General features: G+C 41.2%; 1 pseudogene; it reads right to left on the bottom strand.

Moving 5' to 3' along the window:
• Positions 1–16865: 16865 nt before the first annotated feature.
• LOC122723080 lies at positions 16866–21506 on the bottom strand (annotated as a pseudogene).
• Positions 21507–22697: the final 1191 nt, after the last annotated feature.

Below are 22697 nucleotides of genomic sequence, written 5' to 3'. Positions count from 1 at the left end.
TGACGAGAGCAGGAGAGGAGTAAGCAGAGGGGGAAGGTCAGTAGAAGAAAGAGGTGTGAGGGAAGAGGATCAGAGTAGAGATGCAAGCATGGGTGTAGGAAGGTCAGAAGAAGGTATGGGGGAGTCCCAGGGAGGCGTTCAGGCCTCGGGGTTTGGCTATCCACCCTTTCCACAGGGCCCAGAGTGTCCGATGGGAGGCACGTCGGATTACTCCAGTTTTGCCCCATATCCACCCTACATGCCATATATGCCCTATCCTTCCTTTTATCCACCATATCACATGTATCCACCCCCACCTGTTCATCCAAGTCCAGTACAACCTGAAGTGAGGGAACCAGTTCCTCCACCACCACCTCCTGAACCAGTAGCCCATGGTGTGGAAGCACAGCAACCCAGTTCTTCAGGGGGAAGTAAGGTGAAGATGACCGAGTACTTAAAGTTGGATGCTCCTAAATTCAATACAGGAGATGATCCTTTTGAGTATCTCAGTGCAGTCAGAATGATAACAAGTGAGTTAGGAGCAGATGACGGTAGAGCCATTGAGATGGCAGGGTTCACGTTAAAGTGTAAGAAAGCTAGAGAATGGTTCAAGAACTATGTGGACCCGAAACTTGAGAGTATGACATGGGAAGAGTTCGCCAACGAATTTGCTGGATGGGCTTTTCCTGACAGTTCCAGGGAACTAAAGGTTGTGGAGTTTGAGCAGTTGCGACAGACGGAAGAGATGAGCGTTGATGAATATACAGATAAGTTCCTGGAATTGTTGCCATATGTCGGTCAGGCATATGATACAGATCAGAAGAAGGCAAAGAGATATGCCACAAGGCTTCATCCCAGGTATTTCTCTTTGATTCTTCATGCGGAGAAGGAAAGTTTCCACTCTATTGTGGATGCTGCTAGAAAGATGGAGGCCAGTGCCATAAGTCAAGGTGTAGTCAAGGCACAGTCTTCTGGTGTTAAACCAGGTTCCTCCTCACAGGGTACAACAAGTGCAAGTAAGAAGAGATGGGAGAAATTCAGAGGAAAGAGAGGCAAGTTCTGGAACAGGCTTAAGTCGGGTCTGGGAATGAGTAGTGGCTCCAGTTCTGGCGCAGATTTTCCAGTGTGCAAGAGGTGTGGCAAACAGCATAGAGGAGCTTGTCAGTTGGGATCCACAGCCTGCTATAGATGTGGGCAGGAGGGACATTATGCACGGGAATGTCCTCAGGCGACTTTAGTTGCACCATCCCAGCAGATGAGTACGGGCAGTGTAGTACAGCCAGTAGCTTCAGCCGTACCACCAAGCAGTGGCAGAGGAAGAGGAAGAGGGGCAGCCTCTTCATCAAGGATGGGTTCCCGAGGTGCAGGTCCGTCAGCCCCAGCACGGATTTTCACCCTGACTCAGCAGGAGGCAGACACGTCGAACACGGTGGTGTCAGGTAATCTCATCATTGGGTGTTCAGAGGTGTATGCTTTAATGGACCCCGGTGCTTCTCACTCTTTCATTTCTTCTAGAGCTGCAGAGAGGTTGGGTCTGATGGTGTCTGAGTTAGAGTGTCCTCTATGGGTCAGTGGACCCAAATGTGATCCATCTTTGGCAGAGTCAGTCTGTCGGTTCAGTCCAGTGTGCATAGAGGGTAGATACCTTCCAGCCGACCTGGTGGTTCTAGAGTTGACAGATTTTGATGTCATTCTAGGGATGGATTGGTTATCTATGTATGATGCTACCCTGAACTGTAGAGACAAGGTAGTCAGTGTTAGAGACCAAGATGGGTCAGAGTGTGTCTTCAGAGGAGACAGGAGAGGGACACCTAGGGGTTTGATATCAGCCCTCCAGGCTCGTAGAATGTTAAGGAAGGGGTTTCAGGGGTTCCTAGCTTATGTGAGAGAGCTAGACAGTCAGATTAGGGAACCATCCTCAGTACCAGTTGTTAGAGACTTCCCAGATTTGTTTCCTGAAGAGCTTCCAGGACTACCACCGGATAGGGAAATAGAGTTCGAGATTGAGTTGATGCCCAATGCCAGACCGATCTCTATTCCTCCCTACCGGATGGCACCAGCAGAGTTGCGAGAGTTGAAAGAGCAGTTACAGGACTTGGTAGCTAAGGGTTTCATCCGCCCGAGTACCTCACCCTGGGGTGCTCCAGTGTTGTTTGTCAGAAAGAAGGATGGACCTCTTAGACTTTGTGTCGACTACAGACAGTTGAACAAAGTCACTATCAAAAACAAGTATCCTTTACCCAGGATCGATGATCTATTCGACCAGCTGGCAGGAGCAGGTTGTTTTTCTAAAATAGATCTGAGATCCGGATACCACCAGTTGAAGATCAGGGAAGGAGATGTAGCCAAGACTGCTTTCAGCACCAGATATGGGCATTATGAGTTCCTTGTGATGCCGTTCGGGTTGACTAACGCCCCTGCATCATTCATGGATCTCATGAACAGGGTTTTCAGGGAGTACTTGGATCGTTTTGTGATCGTCTTTATTGATGATATCTTGGTGTACTCCAGGACTGCAGAGGACCATGCCCAGCATCTGCGGATAGTGCTGCAAACCTTGAGAGAGCATGGCTTGTATGCCAAGTTCTCCAAGTGTGAGTTCTGGTTAAGGAGCATTTCCTTTTTAGGACATGTTGTATCAGAGGACGGTATAGCAGTAGATCCCAAAAAGGTAGAGGCAGTAGCCAACTGGCCTACACCCACTACAGTGACCGAGATCAAGAGTTTTTTGGGTTTGGCAGGCTACTATCGGAGGTTCGTTCAGGACTTCTCGAAGATAGCTGCTCCTATGACCAGACTGACCAGAAAGAATCAGAAGTTTGTGTGGTCAGAGGAATGTGAGGAGAGTTTTGCAGAGTTGAAGAGACGATTAACTTCAGCACCGGTGTTAGCTCTGCCGATTAGTGATGAAGATTTCACAGTGTTCTGTGATGCATCCCGAGTGGGATTAGGTTGTGTGTTGATGCAGAATGACAAAGTGATAGCTTATGCTTCTAGACAGCTGAAGAAGCACGAGCTGAATTACCCGACACACGATCTGGAGATGGCAGCTGTTATCTTTGCACTTAAGATGTGGAGGCATTACCTCTATGGGGTAAAATGTGAGATCTATACGGATCATAAGAGCCTGCAGCACATCTTGAGTCAGAGAGAGTTAAACTTGAGGCAGAGACGGTGGGTAGAATTGCTCAGTGATTACGATTGCAAGATCCAGTATCATCCGGGCAAGGCTAATGTTGTAGCTGATGCCTTAAGCCGAAAGTCACTTGGCAGTTTATCCCACATTGCAGTAGAGAGAAGACCGGTGGTGAAGGATTTCTACAAGCTCGTGGAAGAAGGGTTACAGTTGCAGTTATCTGGTACAGGTGTTTTACTCGCACAGATGAGAGTGACACCAGTGTTTCTAGAGCAAGTGGCTCTGAAACAGCACGAAGACCCCGAGTTAGTGAAGATTGCCAGGACTGTTCAGTCGGGCAACAGTGCAGAGTTCAGATTTGATAGTGAGGGGATTCTTCGGCACGGTAAGAGGTTATGTGTACCAGATGATAACAGTTTGAAGGCAGACATTATGAGGGAAGCTCATAATGCGAGGTATAGCATTCACCCGGGAGCCACCAAGATGTATCAAGATCTGAGAAGGGTGTATTGGTGGCCAGCAATGAAGAGAGAAGTGGCACAGTTCGTGTCAGCCTGCGAGACATGTCAAAGGGTGAAGCTAGAGCACCAGAAGCCGGCTGGAATGCTTAACCCACTGCCGATTCCAGAATGGAAATGGGAAAACATAGCGATGGATTTTGTAGTGGGCTTACCGGCGACGTCTAACAGACTAGACTCCATCTGGGTGATTGTGGATAGACTCACTAAATCTGCTCACTTCATTCCAGTCAGGAGTAACTACTCTGTGGACAAGTGTATGTAGACGAGATAGTCAGGTTGCATGGAGTTCCAGTGTCGATAGTATCAGATCGAGGACCTCAGTTCACCTCCAGGTTTTGGCGGAGTCTGCAAACTGAAATGGGCACAAGGTTGGATTTCAGCACTGCTTTCCATCCACAGACAGACGGTCAGTCTGAGAGAACCATCCAGACCATTGAAGATATGTTGAGAATGTGTGTGTTAGACTTTGGCGGTTCTTGGAGGCAGCATCTACCTCTGGTGGAGTTTGCCTACAACAACAGCCATCATGCTAGCATAGGGATGGCCCCTTATGAAGCTTTGTATGGGAGGAAGTGCCGAACACCTGTTTGCTGGGAAGAGGTAGGAGAGAAAACTCTTGCAGGGCCAGAGTTAGTTGAGATAACCAGCAAGTTAGTGCCTATCATCAGAGAGAGGATCAGAACAGCTGTAAGCAGACAGAAAAGTTATGCAGACATCCGTAGGAAGCAAATAGAGTTCCAGGAGGGGGATATGGTATTGCTTAAGGTGTCTCCGATGAAGGGAGTGGTTCGGTTTGGAAAGAAGGGTAAACTGGCCCCACGGTACATTGGTCCCTTTGAGATCTTGCAGAAGATCGGGCCTGTATCGTATAAGCTAGATTTACCGGCTTCTATGGAACGAATTCACCCGGTATTCCATGTTTCTATGTTGAGAAAGTTTGTGTCAGATCCAGAGAAGGTTCTTAGTGAACCTGAGGTGGAAATCTTAAGTGATCTCACCTATGTAGAGCAGCCAGTGCGGATCCTTGACACCCAGATCAGAAAGCTGAGAAACAAGGAGATACCAATGGTGAAAGTTTTGTGGAACCACCACAACCTAGAAGAGTGCACTTGGGAGACTCGAGAGTCCATGCTCCAGCAATACCCATATCTGTTTTAAGGTTAGTTTTCCCCTTTTCTCTGTGTTTATGTTGTGGTAAGAACATTCGGGGACGAATGTGCTTAAGGGGGGGAGAATGTAATACCCGGCTCGAGTCCGGCATCAGAATTCCTATCGTCCGGTGGAATCTCGGGTGTCGGAACCCTCAAGAAGGGTAATACATATGTTTTTTTTAAGGTATTTTCACTTGTTTTCATGTTCCAAAGACTTGAGTTTTGAAAGAAAGGCAACAAGGGAGAAATGCAAAGGTTCGGCCGCCGAAGGTCACTTTCGGCCGCCGAACATTGCATGGTTGCGGCTTCACGTTCGGCTGCCGAAGGTGGTCTGGCCAGCCACCTATAAAAGGGCCAAGGGTCGGTGGAAGGAGGTTATTTCTCCTCCACTTGCAGCCAGAGGTGAGTTTCAGCCTCTCCTACGTTGACTTTCCTGTTTTCCATGATTTTCATCAAATCTTTCAAGAGTTTTAAGAGTTTTGGTAACTTATGAAGGTTTTGAGCAAAAGAAGCAAGTTTTGAAGCTTGGAGCTTTGGAAGAGCTTTTCTTCATATCTCCACGTTAGGATCCTTTATCCTCAAGTTGTGTAAGAGGTAAGTGAAGATCCTGAGCTTCTTTGATGATTTTGAAAGGTTTTATGAAGTTTGTATGGGTAGTTTGCATGTTTAGGGTTAGGTGAGGTTTTTGGTGATTTGTGGTGTTCCAGCCTGTTTAAGTGTTATGTGCTATGTTTGTTTGGGGTTTTAGGGTAGTTTTAGACCCCTTTGTGCATATATATGTGTATATGCTAGTTGGGAGTAGTTGATATGCATGTTGGTAGGTTTTTGGGCAAAGTTTGCATGAAACAGAGCAGGGTTCTGTCCTTCGGGCAAAACCAGGTTCGGCCGCCGAACCCTTTGTGGAGGCAGTTCGGCTGCCAAAGGTTGCCCCCGAAAGCTAGGCTTTCGGTTTAGAAAGGGACTTTCGGCCGCCGAAAGAGGGAGTTCGGCCGCCGAAAGTGTGTGAGTTTCGTCTCTGGACGAGACCTTCGGCCGCCGAAGGTGCCGCCGAACATGCATGAGTTTCGTCTCTGGAGTGGGGTTTCGGCCGCCGAACCTGCCGCCGAAAGTGCCCTGTCCAGCTTTCTGTTGCATGTTTTCTGTGATGGTTTGAGGATTGTTTAGAGGGGTTTTGGGGAGTTTCGTAGAGATGTTCTTGAGTGCGTTTAGTCCCTCATTTGAGTCCACCTGTGTAGGTACGGACCAGAGGAATCAGGGAGGTCAGCAGTGAGTCCAGTGTCAGAACCTGCAGAGTCAGTTCAGAGATAACCAGGTGAGTGGAATTGAACTTAATGTTTTAATATGAGAACTGATATTTTATCATGCTTCATGCATCATGAATATGCTTTAGGGTGAGTGCATTAGTGTACACAAAGATGATGCATTGCATTTATCCTTGTACTTGGCATGGCTCCTTGTACATTGCTTATGTGAGACGGCACGGACTTCGTGAGGATTCATTAGCCCTCAGAGGAAAGACCTGGAACAGCCTTACGAGGACCAGGCATAAAGACCTGGAACAGCCCTACGGGGACCAGGCACATGGTACTTTGGTACCCCAGATGAGATAGAGGGAGTTTTGATCCGTCCGGCCGAGGTGATGTGATTCTGTGTTGCATTCCATGAGAGCATGTTTTATCACCTGTTATTTACCTATTCTACTCACTGGGCTAGCGTAGCTCATCCCTCTCCCCTAACTCCAGTTGTGCAGGTTCAGAGGTCAGAGAGAACTCAGCAGGGTACAGGAAGAGTACAGAGTATTGTAATAGCTAGTGTGGACATGTATATGTACAGTGTATAGAATGGTGCTTGACTATAAGAATTGTAATCCCTTGTTCTTCTCACATGATCAGTTTATGTTTACATTTATTGTTGTATGTTTATGAGCAAAACCAGGCTTAACATTATGAGTGTGATCCGCCTAGAGCCATGAGGAGCTCTAGTAGGGATTAGTATAGAACAGAGTATGTGCATGCACAGGTTAAGCCTGAGAATGAAGAAAAGTTTTATGTTTTTACAGCAAATGTATGATCATGTATGGGATGTCACAGGTATACAGACAGGATAGCAGGCTTACTACGGGTCCCGGCGACCTTAAGTCGATCTGGATCCTAGTGCCGGTGGCAGTTCGGTTTCCGGGCTGTTACAATGTTAGTCTTCACAAAATCCACTACTGCCTTTGCATCATTGGTTCTTGTTGCTCTGGCTTCTATCCATTTGGATACATAATCCACTGCGAGGATTATATAAGTATATCCAAAGGATGGCGGGTGACTCACGGTTGTCGAAGCCGATCAAAAATAACTTTTTTGGTTATCAATAATATTAATACTGCAGATAGTAGTAAAGGATCGAATCCATAGAGAATTGAAAACTTATCTATTTTTCTCAGCAAGACCAAGAGAATTAACTGAAAGCAAGTAACTGAAAGCGGAATAGAAATAAAGTGCAATAAAAGTAAAATGGGGGCTGGGTTTTGAGATTGATTTGATTAGCAACTACTGAAAGCAATTAAATAAGCAGAATATGAAAATAAAATGGAAATCTAATATGAGAAAGGTCTAGTTTAAGAGTTGGATCCACTTCAGTTGTTTGGATTGATCATTGAAACTTATGTTCTTTTGATTCATTCAATAGATTAGTTATGGAAATGGAAAACGCTTCTCACTACCATGTCTCTCCTTATGATTAAACCAATTAGGGAACGTCCTCTAATTAATTACTAATTAACAAATTGCTAAGGAACGTCCTTGGGCCTTAGGCATCAAAACAATTGTTAATCGCTAAATGAAAAAAAGAGATCCAATCCTAGCTACTCAAACGCATGAGATGTTGCTAGATCATACAATTTCTTAGTTGTTACACCAAGTGTTCTTATGTTTGAATAATTCAAGCAATTACGGACTTAAAATTATCCAAGCTAACAATTAAATACTTTGCAATCAAGAATCAAGTGGCTAATTTGATCAAAACAATAAAGCAATAATAGATTCAAGCACCAAATTGTATGAATATTGAACAAACCAAAGACAAACAGTTTATGTTCAGATCTCACAATCCATAAAACAACTTTAGTTTCAACCAATCTTCAACTAGAATAAAAGGTTTCAGCCCTCACAATCCATAAAACAACTTTAGTTTCAACCAATCTTCAACTAGAATAAAAGGTTTCAGCCACTCATGGCTGAAACAAAATAGAAAATAAAAGGAAAGAACAAGAGATGAAGAATCGGATTGGGGATGGGGAAGGGAGAGCGCCGGCCACTTCTCCTTGTCTTGGTCGAATGGTGTGCTGTCTTCCAATCTGCAGTGTGGCAGCCCTTAAGGCCCTTTAAATATGATTTGTGTGTTGCCCTAGCTGATGCTTGCTGTCCAAGTTTGTCAAGATGCTGCCCAAAAGGCTGCCCAAGGATGGCTTGCACAAGTTGTGCCGCCCATGCACATGTGAAGTGGGGGAGGCGTGTGCTTGGTTTTCAAAAGCAAGGAGTGGGTTCCTTGCTCTTACTTGCTGCCCATGTGTCTTCAAGTTACTGCTCAAGCTGCCCAAGTGGCTCCTTCACACTTTCCTTGCCGCCCATGCACAAATAAGGAAGGTGGAGCCTCTCTTTGCAATTTAAATTTTGAATGTGCAAAGCATGAGTTGGCAAGAATGTGATCTTTGGATTTAGCTTCCTTAATAAGCTGGATTTTGAAATTCAAAATTTGAATATGAATCTTGAAGTTTTGAAATTCAAAATACTTTCCTTATTTGGCTCTTCATTCATGGCAACTTGAGATTTGGCTTCTTGAATAAGGAAAAGGCTTCTTGAATGTTTGAAATTTGAATTTCAAATTGCCTTGGCTGAATGTACTTTCTTTATTTGCTACTTTCCTTATTTAGCACTTTCCTTATTTAGCTTCACTTGATTGCAACTTGGCAAGCTTGCTCTCCTTTGCTCCAATTAAGGCAGTTTTAAGGGTATTTTCTCCAAAATGTCTCTTTACACCATTTTCTGCAAAATAATATCAAAAGCACTAAATTAAGTAGAAAACATGTAAATTAACATCAATAATATCATGATAAAATGGACTAAATTATGCTCTATCAGCGGGAATGGCCCCATGAAGTCTATACCCCATACATCGAATATCTTGCAAACCATAATAGGATTTTGAGGCATTTGATTTTTGTTGCTCAGATTTCCAGACTGCTGACATCGTGCACATGATCTGCAAAACAAATAGGCATCTCAGAAAATGTTAGGCCAAAATAGTCCACTTTCGAGGATTTTGTGGGTTGTCTTTTGTGGTCCAAAGTGTTCACCGCAACTGTATCAATAGCAGAATGTAAGGACTGAGGCTATCTCTTGATCTGGGATGCACCTCCTTATCACTTGGTCAGAACAGTGCTTCCATAGGTATGGTTCATCCCAAACATAGTATTTTGTACTCTTCTTTATTTTGTCTTTTGTGTGCTTAGGCATATCAGAAGGTAGGTTACCTATGGCTATATAATTTACAATGTCTGCGTACCATGGCTCATCAATTTGGGCATAGAATGAATGTTCATGGAAGTCACTTTCATCTTCTGCATATTCTAGAAGTTATTGTATGGAGATCTGCTGTTCGGGCAAACAAGATTTTGCCTTATCCTACTGTTTGGGCAAACAACTTTCTGTTTGTATCATCTGCATAGCTTGTTTGGGCAAACAAGCATCTGCTTGCTTTTCCTTTGCTGGTGGTTTGGGCGAACAGCAGTCTGCCTTTGCTAGTAATCTAGTCGAACTGGGTTCTCCCCTCTCTCACTGTTTGGACAGACAACAATCTTCCCCTTGCTTCCCTGCTACTTGATCTGTCAAATGGCACTCTTTCTGGGCTATCTACTCAACTGGTTTGGGCAAACTGTATTCTTCTTGTTGGAGTGGTATGGGTAGTCCATAGTCTGTCTGTGTTGGATGTTGAACTTGTTTGGGCAAATAGCAGCTTGTCTGGTTCTTCTCTTATGTCTATTTGGGCAAAAATCATCGTTTAGTATATCATTTTGATTCATTTCAAAAATTTTTAGCTCAAACAATCAATGATATCTAAACCATAAACAAGGAACATGTCATTGGGGTATTTCATGGTATCATAAACATTAGATTTTATTACTTCCCCTCGAATTCCATGGTCAATGTGCCACCATGCACATCTATCTTAGTTTTGGTCGTGCTTAAGAAGGGTCATCCAAGTAAGATGTCTAAGGTAGTGTTGCTATTGTCCTCCTCCATATCAATCACATAGAAGTCTGATAGAAAGACAAGCTAGTCCACTTGGACCAGAACATCTTCTAGAATGCCTTTTGATATACCACGGATCTGTCAGCCAATTGTATGACCACTCTAGTGTCCTTGAGTGCTCCTGCATTCAAAGAGTTATAGATAGAAATAGGCATGACATTAATTGATGCACCTAGGTCACACATGGCCTTCTTGATGCCCACATTTCCAATTTTGCAATAGATAGCAAACATTCCTCTATCTTTGCACTTGGCTGGAAGTTTCCTCTTTATGACAGATGTCACAACCTCTCCTACACTTACCTTTTCCTTTTCAGCAAGCTTTCTTCGGTTTGTGCATAATTCTTTCAAGAATTTTGCATACCTCGATATTTGCTTCACAACATCTAGCATGTTGATCTCCACTTTCCTAAAGGTATCAAGAATCTCTTTTTCTTCTTTTTCATTTTGTGATTTTTCAAACCTTTTTAGAAAGGGAGGTCGGATCTTGAATGTTGCTTGCTGGTTTGCATTCTGCTGGTCCACTGGTTCTGTTTGTCCAGTCTATTTGGGCAGACAGTTTTCTGCCTGGTTTGACTGCTTGGGCAAATAGTTTTTGTCTTGCTATGCATGTTGTCTGTCTATTTGCCCGGTTGCTTGGGCAAACAGATCTCCTGGCTCACTTTCTGGCAGATTTTCTTCAGCAACTTATTTTTGCGATTGTGAACCTTTATCATCAGCCATATCACTATGAAGCTCTCTCCCACTTCTCAACATGATTGCACTTGTATTTTGCTTGGGATTAGCCTCGGTTCGGGAAGGTAAATTCCCTTGAGATTCATGCTTGCTTAAGGAGGTGGCTATTTGACCCATTTGCTGTTGGAGACTTTGCACAGTGTTTGCCAATGACTTCATCATCTCTTCAAGATGCATGTTGGATTTTGGAGGTGGAGCTTGGGCTGGATTTCTTTGATAATTTTGGTAGTTGTTGGCCCTAGCATAGCTGAAGTTTGGATACTCTCTCCAACCTGGATTGTAGGTGTTAGAGTATGGATCATGTCTTGGCTGGTTATTGAATCCTCCAATTGCATTTACCTATTAGAATTGGTGCCCTTATTGCTTGATTTTCTGGTTCAATCTCAGCAAAGACAGCAGGTTCAGCTGGTCTTCGAACAGGTGCAGCAGGTTGCATATTGAATTCAGCCATCTCAGCGGCTGTTTGGACAAACTCAGCAGTGTTGTATTCTATTTCAGCAGGTGCTGATTCTATTTCTGTAAAAGGTCTTACTGGTTCGGCTGGTTCAGTAATTTTTGGTTCAGCGGTGGCAGTTTCAGTACGTGTTATCTCTTGAACAGCAGCACCTTCAACAGGTGTTGTTTCTCGGACAGCAACTGTTGATGAGGATGGTTTTGAGGCTTGGCTCCTCGAATTGGCTTGTTTCCTTAGTTGTTTTGCTGTACGCTCAATTTATGGATCATAGAGTAGAGTATCTTTGCGTCCAGCCTTGGTCATAAAAGAAAAATATGTTAGATAAATCAATTCTCCGGTAACGGTACCAATTTTTGACTGTGCGGTTGTCGAGGCCGGTCAAAAATAACCTTTTTAGTTATCCATAATTTTACAACTGTAGATAGTGGCAAAATGATCGAATCCATAGAGAATTGATACTCACCTATTTTTCTTATCAAATATCAAGTAAATAAATAAATAAAAATGATAAAGGGGGGTTTTGAGGTTTGATGAATTAAACTAGATTTAAAAGCAATAAAGTAAAGCAAATAATAAAGTGAAAGAGATTCAATAATGAGAAAAGTTGTTAAAGAATCAGTTGTTGGGATTGATCATTGATACTTATATTCTTTTATTTGACTCAATAAATTAGTTATGGGGGGTGTAAGACACTTCTCACCACTATATCCCTCCTTAAGCATAGATTAACTAGAAAACATTCTTTAATTAATCACTAATCAACAAGTTGCCAAAGAACGTCCTTAGGGCTTTAGATTCATTTAACTGTCAATTGCATTAAGAAAAAGAGAGACCTAATTCTAGCTACCCAAACGTATGGTGATCTTGCTAGATTATGCAATTTCCTTGGTTCTTCAAGACTGTACGGCATAGTGGTTACGGAAGTAGAGGAACAATTGGGTTTTCCACAGTCACTCTTCCACTCTTCGTTCTAAACTGGCTTGTCTTAAGTAACAGATTCATGCAAACTCTTCTGCTTAGCAGTCCTGCTATAGGGACCAGCTTGTTCATACGAAAACTGTGATCCCTATTTCATGGACTACTCCATGTTTGGTTGGTGGAAGTTGGAGACGGATGGGACATGCAAGGGAAAGCTGGGGCGTGCATGGGGTGGAGGGGTCCTTCGTGACCACAACAGTTTGTGGCTTGGTGGTTTTATGCTTCGTTTAGTGATGGGCGTCGAAACCACCAAAAATAAATTCCTGCTTTAAAATAAAATTTGTGATAATGGTAAGCAGGGTCGATCCCACAGAGACTGGTTAAATAGATTAATTCTATTGAATAAAATAAAATAAAATAAAATAGAATAAAATAAAATGGGGGGGTTTTGAATATAAAGGAATAAATAAAATCAATTTAAAGGAAGAACCAATTTTAAAAGAGAGAATCAAGATAAGACAGATTCAGTTAAAGGAATAATTTTAGTTCCAGTTTTTATGGGTTGATCACGGATACAAAATAATCTCGAATTAATTAGTAAACCAGTTATAGATATCGAAGACGCTTCAGGTATCCAATCCTTTCTTAATTTTAAACTAATTAAGAGACGCTCGTTAACTAGCCCTAACTCTCGGACAACCGTAGGAGACGCTCCTAGAATTTAATCCAATTATTGCATTAAGAATTAAAAGAACCTGATTCTAACTAACAAACGCGAGACGCTCGGTTCATTTAGGTTAGATTATATTATTCCTTAGGAAGGCCTTACGCAACCTAATTCACTACTTATCTCAGTTTAGTTAAACAATTACGGATTTAACTAACCTGAATAGCAGTCTACCATTCTATCAATTGAGCAATGGCGCCTTAATGCAACAACCCACAGAATGATATTAAGCAATAAACACAGGAATAATATAAATACTAATAATTGAGAAAACTATAAAATTACATCAATCTCACAACCCGTTTAACTGGAACTTTTAATTATACTCTAACTGAAAGGAGAAATTTAGCCACACAAGTTCATGGCTAAAAATAGGAGATGAAAGATAAGATGAGATGATCGATACATCAGAATGCCCCCCTTTTTATAGTGCTAAGAGTCCTAACCCAATATAAGGATCTAAAATCAAAATTGAGTACAGTTTGGCAGATAAGAATTATCTGTTTGGTGGTTCCCGGCTTTGAAGCTGGCTTTGTTTGTCAAGTATGCTTGTGCCCATAACGCAGTCCATAACACAGCTTATCTAGAGTATTATTTTATAAATTTGATTGTGGCCACCTTTTATCTCGGAACGTGGGTTCCCAATTGGATATTTCTTTGTTATCCTCCAATCCTACCAAGATAATGAAATTTAAACAAATCAATCTATTTTAAATGAAATCAAACTCAATGTCTAGATAATTTGTAATAATAAAGCTGCATAATTATGCATATTATCAAATCCCCCACACTTAGATCAGACTTGCCCTCAAGTATGTACTCATTAACCCACAAAAGCTACCCATAATCAAATGGCTCACAAAGTTAACTCAACTTATTTCAAACAACCTGCATTTCATAGCAAAATCTCATCAATGTATACAAATCATAAAAGAAATACCAACACAATCCTCAAAAGCTGAAATGTAGCAAACTCAATATGTGATCATGCAATTAAGTTCCATGAAATTCTTAAATTAGTGCATAAAGAAACATATACCCAACCAACCAAGAAAGTCTTTTAAAATTATAATTTTTCACCAGGGAACCCAGGAATCCAGTTTTATTTATTTTATATTTTTTTTTTCCTTCCTATGGTTTTGGTTCGAGATTTTTTCGGCTCCTATGAGGGTATACTCTCCCAACACTGATTTTCTCCATTCACAAGGGACATCCCTTACTTAAGGGGAATGGGTCCGACCCACCCAAACCAACCAGTGATGGTAAACCATATTATTAGTGGTATGTTTCGAATTATTGACGGCCCCTACGGGGTATAATTCTCCCAACCACTAACTTTTTCCATCCACAAGAGACATCCCTTGCTTAAGGGGATCAAATGCCGTACCATTTGAACCAGTTAATGTTGGTAAACCACTCAAAAAAAAAATTAATAATTTTTTTTTTGTTATTTTTTTTTGTTAACTTAGTTTCCTGGATAGTAGTATCAAGACTCACTGCAGTAGGTTAAAGTAGAATTTCAGAATGCACTATTGGTCTTTTATTAAGCAATATTAATTCACTTAAATATAAGTTTGCACATTTCAAACCATAAAGAAAATGCTAGAATCTCTTAATGATCTGCATAAAAAGATAAGAAAATGATATTTATGCCAGCTACCTAAAATAATTCAATTTAACTCTGAAAGTCAACTTTTATTTATTATATTTTTTTTTGTTTTTTTTTATTTTATTATTATTATTATTTTTTTTTAAGTTGATAAACAAATCAAATAAAACAAAAAGGTCAATTAAAACTAAAACAAGTGGACAAACTCTCCCCCACACTTGAACCACAATGTCCTCAATGTGATAAAAGAACAAGACAACCAAAGCAGATATAAATGCAGCTAATCCCCCACACTTGGGTCACAACAAAAATAAATAAATAATTAAATAAAGAGAGAGTTTAGAATATGACCCGGAGAGATGTCAGGATGCCTACTGCTACTGTCGGTGTTGAGATCGAATTGTAACCCGCATGTCGTTGATGTTGTTTGCTAAGCGTGCTAGATGAGTGGCAACACGCTCCAAGATGTTTTCGAATCGACTCTCCATCTGATCAATTCTGGTGTCGAGGGCCTGAAAAGCTTGTTGAGCGTCAAATGGAGGATTAGCCATGGTTGAGGCAACAGGAGCTGTACGTAAAGCACTTCCTTTTTTGAAGACTCGATCGGATCGCGGGATGATGGGACCTGGAGGACAAATAGAAAATATAGCACCAGTTTTGCATAGTAAACCCATGTCATCAAGACTCATTAAATCTAAAGGTACCATGTCACAAGCTTTGTGCAAATGAATATTTTGTAAGTCAATTAAGCCTTCTTGCACAGCAATGTGGGTGACTATGTGTCCGAGAATTAAAGGTCTGCGACGACTAACAGCAATGCGTATTTGTGAAGCAATAAAACAACCCAGATTGACCCTTATGCCCTCAGTCATGCACCAGAGAAAAAATAATTCAGTTTTAGATAGGATTCCAAGGGAATCCTTTCTTCCTGAGAAAGAATATGCAAGCAGACGATGTAAATAAACCAATGCCGGTGAATGTAAATAGGAATCACTAGATTTGGCAGGATTAAAAGATGCTGGTGGTCGGTGTGTGAGTTGCTCATGTACTATTTATGGGTTAAAAGCATCACATATATCAGTGTAAGCATATAAATAGAGTTCTGAGTGGACAGATTCATTATCAATTAACCCAAGTACCCTGTTAAATTCAGTGAGTGAATATGCAAATCGTTGTCCCATTAATCTGAATTGAACAATCCCAGCTGTATCTAATGTGCAATCTGTTAGTGAATCAGCAGAGAAGGTGGAATAAAATTCCCAAACAAGTTCATAATATATTGGACAAGTAATGGCAAAAAAATTATTCCAACCAATACCCGCGATCAACACATCCACATTTAAATTTAATATCTGTACAGTAGGAGCATGAAGGATTTTACCTTGTACAATAGGGAGAGTCGAAACAAAGGCATACCTGGCTCTTTCGTTTGCATTTGTAAATTGAAGATTAGCGTTCAATCGTGATGGAGCCGGAGGTAAGTGATGTCTGCCCCTCCCAAGTCATGTCCGGGTACCAGCAACAGAAGTATTTACCACAGTCGGATTATCGGTAGGAGACTGGTCTGCTGAAGAGGTGGAAGTGGAGTGATGCAAGTCAGAATGTGGTTCACCGTTGGTGGTGGCTGAGGGTTGTGGACTAGCGCGAGGTGGTGGCTTGGCACGTGGGTTGGTGTCCACGATGGGCGCGTGTATTTTATTCAAGGCAGATTGCACGACGCGAGACGGCGGAGAATGAGCGGCGGCAATGGAATCGAGTGGAGCTTGCACGCGGACGGTGGCGGACGTCAGCGATGGAGAGGTGGTGGCGATAGTGGGTGTTGGCGGGTTGCGACCGGTGAAGGTACGAACTCGCCGGCTGTCAGCGGTGGCAGTGGAGCGTCGTTTGGGAGCCATGGGTGATTTGCGGCTATAAGAGAGAAGAGACAAAAGGGAAAGTAGATGTAAAAAGGGTAAAATAAAGGGTAAAAAGGGAAAAGAATAAATAAATAAATTTAACCCTAATTCCACCTCGTGTTTCCAAAACACACCCATAAATATAAGATTACCTATCTGTAGAATGCTCTGTTCTGGAAAAATAAACACTTACCGCCGGAGAAGATGATTGAAAATAAAAATAAATAAAATAAATAATAATAATAAGAAAAATAAATAAATAAATAAATAAAATAAATAAATAAAACACAATAAAATTGAATGAAATGAAAGGTCCAACAAAGAAAAAAAAAATTTTTTTTTGTTATATTATTTAAAGAAAAAGAAAACAGAATTAAATCTAGAGAATAAAAAGAGTAGTTCTAATTTAAAGTCTTAGCTAGACTTCACTTCTCTGCAAGTTAGTTAAGGAAATGGAGGAAAACCACTGAGATTAACTTCCTCAACCTGTTGTGGCTCAAAATTCTCATAAAAATGTTTCAAACGATGACCATTGACCTTGAATGACTTGGTGGTGTCCATACTCCTTATCTCTATAGCACCGTGAGAAAAAATATTAGTAACAATAAAAGGACCAATCCATCTAGTTCGTAACTTACCAGGAAATAATTTCAGTCTAGAATCATATAGCAAAACTTTTTGACCAACTGAAAATTGCTTCCTAGAAATGAATTGATCATGCAATGCCTTGGTTCTTGCTTTGTATATTCTAGAATTATCATAAGCATCATTTCGAATTTCTTCCAGCTCTTGTAGTTGCAACTTACGATGCACACCAGCTTTATCCATACTCATATTGCAGTGCTTCACTGCCCAAAAAGCCCTATGTTCAATCTCTACGGGTAAGTGACAGGGCTTGCCATAGATGAGGCGGTAAGGAGACATGCCAATGGGTGTTTTAAAAGCTGTGCGATATGCCCATAAGGCGTCTTCCAACCTGAGACTCCAATCTTTGCGATTAGGACTGATAGTCTTTTCAAGAATAGACTTAATTTCTCTGTTGGACACCTCTGCTTGCCCGTTTGTTTGTGGATGATAGGCGGTGGAAGTTCGATGATGGACACCATACTTCTTAAAAAGTGCTGCAACTATCTTATTGCAGAAATGAGTTCCACGATCACTAATTACGGCCTTTGGGACTCCATACCTGTTAAAGATATATGACTTGACAAAACCCACAACAACTTTAGCATTGTTAGTATGGGTAGCTTTTGCTTCCACCCATTTAGAAACATAATCAACTGCTAACAGTATGTATGTATGACCAAAAGAAGATGGGAATGGCCCCATGAAATCTATACCCCAAACATCGAATATTTCACAGATAAGGATGGGTTGTTGGGGCATCTGGTCACGACGACTTAAATTTCCAGTTTTTTGACAATTAGCACAAGACTTACAGAATATGTAGGAATCATGATATATATAAGGCCAATAAAATCCACTCTCAAGGATCTTACGAGCTGTTCTTTTTGGACCAAAGTGGCCTCCACATGCGTGGGCATGACAGAAATTCATAATGGAATGGATTTCATGACCCGCGACACATCTCCTAATAATCTGGTCTGAGCATATGCGCCATAAATAAGGTTCATCCCAAGTATAATACTTGGAATCATGTTTGATCTTTTCCCGTTCAGCTCTGGTTAAGTCATCGGGTAAGGCTTTAGAGACCAAATAATTAACTATATCTGTGTACCATGGAACTTGCTCTGATGCGGAGAACAGGTGTTCATCCGGGAAGTCATCATTAAGTGGTACAGTGTCTTCAACCAACAATGGCAGTCGGCTAAGATGATCAGCAACTAAGTTCTCAGATCCCTTCTTGTCCCGGATCTCAACATCGAACTCTTGAAGCAAAAGAATCCATCGAATCAATCTGGGCTTTGCATCTTTCTTCTTGAAAAGGTATTTTAGAGCTGCATGGTCAGAGTAAACAATTACTTTAGTACCAAGTAGATATGAACGGAATTTTTCTAAAGCAAAAACTATAGCTAACAGTTCTTTCTCTGTGGTTGAGTAATTGCATTGGGCATTATCAAGTGTTCTGGACGCATAGTAAATAACATGAGGATCTTTTTCCTTCCTTTGGCCTAAGACCGCGCCCACAGCCCGGTTACTCGCGTCGCACATAATTTCAAAAGGTTGACTCCAATCAGGGGGCTGTATTATGGGCGCAGTGATTAATACCTCTTTGAGTGCATCAAAAGCTTCCTTGCAAGAATTATCAAAAGTAAACTCAACATCCTGTTGCAATAACCTGCAAAGTGGCTAAGCTATTTTTGAGAAATTCTTAATAAATCGTCGATAAAAACCTGCATGTCCAAGGAAAGAACGAATTTCGCGCACATTAACGGGATAGGGCAGTGACTTAATAATATCTATCTTACTTTTGTCAACCTCAATTCCCCTTTTTGACACAATGTGCCCCAATATTAGCCCTTGATCTACCATAAAATGACATTTCTCATAGTTTAACACCAAATCAGACTCTAAACATCTTTTAAGGACTTTTTCAAGGTTAGCTAAGCATGTATCAAAGGAGTTACCATATACGGTGAAATCGTCCATAAAAACTTCTATGATGTCTTCTACAAAATCTGAAAATATACTAACCATACATCGCTGAAACGTGGTTGGTGCATTGCAAAGCCCAAATGGCATTCGTCGATAGGCAAAGGTGCCAAATGGACAGGTGAAGGTAGTCTTCTCTTGGTCTTCGGGTGCCACAGGAATCTGATGGAAGCCTGAATATCCATCAAGACAACAATAATGAGATTTTCCAGCTAGACGCTCAAGCATCTGATCAATAAAAGGAAGTGGAAAATGATCTTTTCTTGTAGACGTATTTAATTTACGATAATCCATACAAACCCTCCACCCGTTTTGGACGCGGGTGGGTATTGATTCTCCATCTTCATTTTTCACCACAGTAATGCCTGTTTTCTTAGGGACAACCTGGACTGGGCTCACCCACTTGCTATCGGAAATGGGGTAGATCACACCTGCATCAAGTAATTTCAGGATTTCTTTTTTTACCACTTCCATCATAGGAGGATTCAGACGACGTTGAGCTTCCCTGGTGGGCTTGCTATCGTCTTCCAGTAAAATCTTGTGCATACAAATGGAAGGACTAATCCCTTTTATATCAGCTATAGTCCAGCCAATTGCACCTTTATTTTCTTTTAGAACTCGAATCAGCTCCTCTTCTTCATATGGTGTCAGCTTGTTGGAGATAATTACGGGTAGAGAACTTCCTGCCCCAAGGTATGCATACTTCAGGTGAGTCGGCAACGGTTTCAGCTCTAACTGTGGGGCCTGCACAACAGATGGTAAAAGTTTAGAATGAGCAGTGGGCAATCCTAAAGAAGAGACATTACTTTTAATTTTGTTAGCTTCAAGTTCATGGACCACATCTTCCAACCTTCCGTGTAAGACAAAATCAGTACTCATGGCTGCCAATTTAGCTTTACTCAGGTTTTCACACAATACAGTTTGTAGTTCATCCTCACCTTGCAACTCAAATACTTTCTGGACTAAAGGTTCGATGATATCCACACCACACACATTAGAAAGGTCATTTGGGTATTTCATGCTGTCATATACATTAAATTTTATAATTTCCCCATCAAACTCCATGGTAAGTGTGCCATCAAAAACATCTATTTTTGTTCTAGCAGTTGTTAAGAAAGGTCTACCTAACAAAAGATCAGATGTATTAGAGGTCCTATCATCATCCATATGGACTATGTAAAAATCAGCAGGGAATACTAAATTACCAACTTGTACCAGCACATCCTCTAAAACTCCCTCGGGATATATAACAGACCTATCAACTAATTGTATCACTACTCCAGTTTCTTTCAAAGGGCCAACATTTAAAGATTGATAAATGGACAATGGCATTACATTTATGGATGCACCCAAGTCACACATTGCTTTTTTAACCCCAACTTTGCCAATTTTGATAGATATAGCAAACATACCTTGGTCCTTGCATTTGGTAGGCATTTTACTTTGAAAAACAGCAGACACCTTTTCATCCATACAAACCTTTTGGTAGCCCACCAGCTTCCTCTTATTTGTGCATAACTCCTTTAAGAACTTCGCATAGCGAGGTACCTGTTTAATTGCATCAAGTAAAGGTATATTAACTTCTACCTTACGAAATGTCTCAAGGATCTCCTTTTCTTCTTTCTCTCGTTTGGACTTGGCCAATCTCTCAGGAAAAGGAGGTTTAATGATTAGAGGTTCAGGTTGTATGGGAGCTGAAGCTAATTTGTCTTGTTCAGGTACCGTCACCTCAGCTTCTAAGCTACTGCGGTCGTGCCCACGACTTACCTGTCGAGGATTATCCTGCAATTCTTTTCCGTTTCTGAGTGTAACGACACTTGCATTCTGCTTGGGGTTCACTATAGTCTGAGAAGGCAATTTACCTTGATTTTCCAATTTGTTCACCGATACCGCCAATTGACTGAGTTGTGTTTCCAGATTGCGAATACTCGTCTGAGTGTCCTGTTGAAATTGTTGAGTGTTAATGGCCAAACTTTTAACAATATCTTCCAAGGACATACCTAAATTAGATGAAGATGCTTGCTGCTGGAACTGTTTAGGCTGATAACTTTGAGAATTTTGTTGTTTATAGCTAAAGTTCGGGTGATTTCGCCATCCTGGGTTGTACGTATTTGAAAAAGGATCGTACTTTCTTTGTGGAGGACCTGGAAACCCGTTGACAGCATCCACATGCTGGTCGTCCTCTTGAAGTGATGGGCACATATCAGTGGGATGACCCGTATTAGCACAAATTCCACAAGCTTTGGCTTGTTGTACCCTCTCTGCAACAAGATTTTCAACTAAATTGGTTAGATGAGAAAGTTTAGACTCAACAGAATAATTGCTTACCTCAGAAACTCTCTTATGAGAGTCTTGTACAGGTACAAATTGTTGTGAATTTGCAGCCATCGTAGATATCAATTCCCTAACTTCTCGGGGTGTTCTTTTGCGTATCGCTCCGGCACTTGCAGCATCTATCATACGTCTTTCCATGGTTGTGAGTCCCTCATAAAAATGAAGCATAAGTTGTTTATCTGAGATTTCATGCCTAGGACTGCTAGCACATAGACGTTTAAATCTCTCTTAATAGTCATGGAGAGTTTCTGTTTCCTTTTGCTTAATTCCTGATATTTCTCTTCTTATTGCAGATGCTCTAGAAATGGGGAAGAATCGATCTAAAAATAATTTTACCATTTCTCCCCATGTAGTGACTGAACCCGGAGGTAGGTAGTACAACCAGTCTTTTGCATTGTCAGCTAAAGAAAAAGGAAATGCCCTTAGCTTGATTTGTTCTTCTGTAACTCCTTGTGGTCTCATGCTGGAGCATACCACATGGAACTCTTTCAAATGTCTATGAGGATCTTCCCTTTCAATTCCTCTAAAGATGGGAAGGAGGTGAATTAATCTTGATTTCAGCTCAAGTGGTGCATTTAGTGCAGGATACACGATGCAAAGGGGTTGAGGGTCATCCACATTGTCAACATCCTGTATTGGTTGTTCTTCAGCCATTTGCTCTTCCACGTCAGACTCACCAGAGGTATCGTCCGAGTCAGATGCTGTTTCCTCCGTGCCCACGACCTGTTCGTCGACAACAACCTGTTCTTCAACTGTGACCTCCTCTTCAACTGCAGCAACCTGTGCTTCAATAGGGAGTTGTTCCTCAATGCTGGATGATGAGAGATCTTTGTTTCCCTGGTTAGCCTCTTTTCTCAGTTTCCTTGCGGTTTTCTCAATTTCTGGGTTGAACTCGAGGCTACCTGCAAGATTAGAACGTGTCATTCAAAAAGAATTAATAAAACAATTTAGAACCAATCCCCGGCAACGGCGCCAAAATTTGATGGGCGTCAAAACCACCAAAAATAAATTCCTGCTTTAAAATAAAATTTGTGATAATGGTAAGCAGGGTCGATCCCACAGAGACTGGTTAAATAGATTAATTCTATTGAATAAAATAAAATAAAATAAAATAGAATAAAATAAAATGGGGAGGGGTTTTGAATATAAAGGAATAAATAAAATCAATTTAAAGGAAGAACCAATTTTAAAAGAGAGAATCAAGATAAGACAGATTCAGTTAAAGGAATAATTTTAGTTCCAGTTTTTATGGGTTGATCACGGATACAAAATAATCTCGAATTAATTAGTAAACCAGTTATAGATATTGAAGACGCTTCAGGTATCCAA

Source organism: Manihot esculenta, chromosome 2, assembly GCF_001659605.2.
Source record: "Manihot esculenta cultivar AM560-2 chromosome 2, M.esculenta_v8, whole genome shotgun sequence".
NCBI lineage: Eukaryota > Viridiplantae > Streptophyta > Magnoliopsida > Malpighiales > Euphorbiaceae > Manihot > Manihot esculenta.
This window is presented reverse-complemented; position numbering and strand designations above follow the sequence as displayed.